Source organism: Anneissia japonica, unplaced genomic scaffold (genome assembly GCF_011630105.1).
Source record: "Anneissia japonica isolate Jap-2015-1 unplaced genomic scaffold, ASM1163010v1 scaffold287837_len168178_cov141, whole genome shotgun sequence".
Classification (NCBI taxonomy): domain Eukaryota; kingdom Metazoa; phylum Echinodermata; class Crinoidea; order Comatulida; family Comatulidae; genus Anneissia; species Anneissia japonica.
In genome coordinates, this window is record NW_022731697.1 from 8,952 (window position 1) to 13,345 (window position 4,394).

The following is a 4,394-nucleotide window of genomic DNA, read 5'->3' on the forward strand; positions in this document are numbered from 1 at the left end:
CTACCAAACAGACCACGCCGGCATCGACCACGAAGGAATCGACAACTACCAAACAGACCTCGAAGGATTCGACAACGAAGGAATCGAAAGCGAAGAAGCCAAAAACCAAAGAAGAGACGACAAACGCCGAAAAAGTAGCTTCGGACGCGTCGCCGTACGTCGGTTCGACAGCGATGCCCAACGACATGACGTTCGGAACACGGGCGTCGCTTTCAGGCGACCACTGGGAAACTCTGTCGATGACCACAGGACGGACGTCGACGTAAGTTTCTATCTGAAATTGTCGTCCTTGTATAACGGGCGGATCCTGCACGCGTCGAGCATGAAGAACATGGATTTCGTCTGCATCTCCGTCATTAAAGGAAAAATGGAATTCTCCTTCGACGCGGGATCCGGAAAACGGACCATCGCCCATTCGCATTTACTTTCGAACGGGACGTGGCACCACGTGAGAGCGTACAGAAACAGCAGCGCCTTCGGATTGTTCGTGGACGGCGAAGGTCGACAAAACGTCTTCGGCGAATATTTTCCGTTCGAAATTCTTGACGTGGACCGTGACTTTCGCCTGGGAGCTTCGATGATGTCGTACTCGGTCGTCGAGTGTTTGGCGGACTTCGACTTTGGCGGATGGAAACTCGTCGGCAACCCTCTGGAGACGTGCTCTCCGTCCGAAAAATTGGAATCGTCGCGACACTCGCCTCCGCGTTATCCCGATCCGCCGTCTTCGACGTCCGAACGCGTATCTACCGCAACGGCGTTCGGAGTTCTGTTGAGCGTGCTATTAGTCTGTTCGACGTTAAAAATTTACGGTTAGAATAAGTTTTATTTTATATAGTATTTCAATTAAAGAAAAGAAGAATATCGTATATTTGTTTGCTGTGCGTGTTTTTTTATTTACGTTGTCGTAACTAGTCGACGGCCATTGTCGGGCAATCCAAACAATGAAGACCGTCCTAGTCTTGGCGGTTCTGACAACGATCCTTTGTTTCGGGAAAGGCTCTATCCTCCAGATAGACAGGAACTTCCTGGTCGTCAGACCCTTCTCGACGTTTGAGCTGAGATGCTACCACGGCAAGAAAAAGGCCTTGGACGTCCGTTGGCAGTTGCTGAATAAGAGAGTGGGCTTCGCGACCGTTCACGTCACCGAAGACCTGACTACCAGCATGCTGAAGGTGGTCGGAGTCGACCTCGACGCTTCCGGAATCTACTCGTGCTATTCCAACGATTACTTTTCCGCTTCCAGAACCTGGAAGACGAGTCACCGGAACGCTCGCGTTGTGGTTGCGGATTCCTTCGTGATCGATCCGGCGACGACCGCTTTATCCGAGGGATCCCGGAACTTCCGAACATCGTGGGTGATCAACAAACCGTGGTACGGCACGACGCCCGGTTTCTGGTACAGAGTGTGCTTCGGCGTAAAGGGACCTCTCCCGAAGGAGATTCTCGCAACGATGGTACCTTGTGCGTCGAATAATATGGCGGTCGTTGCGTTGTACAGCGATCTGGGAATAGAAGCGGACCTCAAAAATTGCAATTTGTCGAAAAAGTCGATCTGTTGCATCCTGCCGGACGATCCGTGTCGTAGGTGGAGCAATGCGAAAGGTGTCATCATCGCAACGGACGCGCGCTCCGTCGCGGAGGGCAGTTCGTTAAACTTGGTGTGCTACTTTTTCCAACCCGTAATCATTACTTGGATTATGCCCAACCCGGCTCGAGAGGAAGAAACGTTGGCCGAAGAGTGCGGGTTGATTCATTCTCTTCGTTTACGAAACGTAACCGCGCGCGACGAAGGTCTCTACGCTTGTTCCGGTTCTAACGGCGTGGTGAGTAACTCGGTGAAAGTTCTCGTCGGCCAGGAAGCGAGACTTTCGACGTCCGTGGACCTGTTCTGTGAAAGGACGACCGCGGTAGATTCGAAGGCGCAGCAGATGGAAAAAGTTTCCTTGTTTCCCGAGGTGCAGATACCGAAAGTCAGGGGAATGATAATCCTGAGATGTACGACGACGCGGTCGACCTTCTCGGTGTCTTGGACGAAAAACGGCAAGGACGTGGGCGACGACACACATCTAGATGTGTATAAGAGACAGGGATTGTACGGTTGCTCGTACGGGCAGAACACGGCGAACGCTTGGGTGGAAATCGCGAAAGCCGACGCACCTCCCCTTCTTGTCGAATATCACGCGAACGTGTGTAAGGACAGCGTGTTCAGCATACCCGACCCCGCCGTCCAGGTGAGAAGAAACGGCTCTCTCGCGTCACGACCACAGGGTCGTCGGCATCCTGGAGCTTCCGACTATTGTCGAAAAAGCGAAAGTTTTCGCGACGATACAAGAAGGAAACGAGAACTTCGTAGTCAGCCGAAAGGTTCGGGTGTACAGGAACGGCGACGAGCCGATAATGAAACCCTCGACGTTCGGATGCGACGAAAGGCCGATCGAATATCTCGGCGTTCCTCTTCAATACCGGGAGTCATCCCGCCATTATCTACCGGATGAACTTATGCGAGAATAGATTGTATATTGTGTTTGTGTGTGTGTGTGTCCGTGTAGTAAATAAAGAGACTATCGAAAACTAAATAATTCTTTGTAATCTATTTTTTTTAAATTGGTATATCATATGCATTCGTAATTCAACAACCGTTCGTTCAAGTACTTGAGATACCGATCGTCGAGTTGAACGACGTCGGATAAAGAACCGTCGAATCCCAAATTTCTCAAAAACTCTGCAAATAGTACGAACGCCCGAGCATCGTCCACGTCGACGTTGAAGTGAAGAGACGCCATCACGAACGGCGACTCGAACAACCCGTGAAAGTAGGCTGATGCATTACGAAGTTGACGATTGCCTTGATGCCGCTGTCGTCTGACATGGATCCGTGATCGTCGGAGCCGAGGACGATTGAAAACAGGAACTCCTTCATGTCTTTTCAGGTGGACGTTCGCAGAGAAAGTGATCTCCCTCTTCCGTGTTCGTTCGCTCTAAACTCTTCCGGAGTTCTTCCTTCGCAGAAGAGAAAATCTCTTCGAGGTAACCTTTCCAGGGACCGTGTTCATCATCATCGTAGCGGGCACCCTGCCTTCCGGGAAGATGAGCGGGACGGCGGTAACGATGAACCCGTGTTCGAGGGTCGTCATCCTGTCCACCACTTTGATTTTGACACCGAACGTTTCCGATCGTGAGAAGACGACCCTGTCGACTATCCCGTTGAGACCAATCCTGTACACGAAATCGGCGTAAGCGAACTTCGTCTCTGACACCCAATCTCCAGGCGTCGGGTGCGAAGGGATCGACGTGGAGTTGAAGGAGCCGGACCAAACGTGAACGGTCGTGACGACGTTGCCGTGGAAGGCGACGACGGCATCGCTTTCAGGAAAAGAATGCAAAGTTAGACGCTCGCTGTCCTTCTGCCTGTGCTCTTCCTGAACGGCAATCGGATGTCTGAGGATCACCTTCCATTCTTCGTGCGTCCTCTTACCCGCTAATCCGCCGCTCGCACGTCTCATCACGATCAGAAGGTGATCTCTGTGTCCGTCGACGTACCACAGACAAAGGTCGAAGTGGTGCCGGCAGGCGGCGTGCGCGACGTAGGAATCGACGCCGACCTTTTCGAAGTTCGCGTCCACCTTCCAGACGCCGCCGCCTTGTACGTTTCCAGTTCCTTAGGGCCCCGCCGCTCAGCAGTAGGACGTGTTCGTCGATCCGGCACAAGGACACCGACTCTTTCGTTCGCGGCACCAGCGAATCTGACAATCTGACGAACGTGCCGTTGATCGGATCGGATCGCATCGAGCAACCGTAGTCGAGGCTCCCGTCCGGACAAACCATGTACGCGAGGTTCCTCGCGACCGCAGTTCGGTAAAAAGAAGCGATCATGGAGGAATCCTGGACGTGCACGAATGGACGAACGGAAGGTTTCGGCGGACGGCACGCAGGAGAAGTGCCGAAGTTGCAGTCTGCGGAACGCTGTGGCGGACACCGAGCGTGTCGTCCTCGTTCATCGAGTGGTGCCGGAAGACGGACTTATTCGGTCGCGTCCTTGAAGAGCTGGTCGATGGATGACAGATGAAAGAGCTTGCGGTGGACGCTCAGCAGCACGTCCGGATCGTTCAGCAACCTCGGTCGAATCAGACCGACCAGCGTGTGCTTGTCCCGCTTGCTTTCGCCGGGATTGGAGGTCAGCCACTTCCGGACCAGATGCAGCAAGTATCCTTCGGACGCGTAATAAACGTTTTCGATCTTCGGACCTTCCACCGGATCGTCGTGTCTGGACGTATCGAGCCACGTGGCCAGCTCGTGCCATCGAAGCTCCTGCTGATGAAGCATCAGCTTGCCGAACGTCCTGCACACGGCCGAATCGACGGCATTCATCAGGGTCGGGGAACAGATGCGTACTG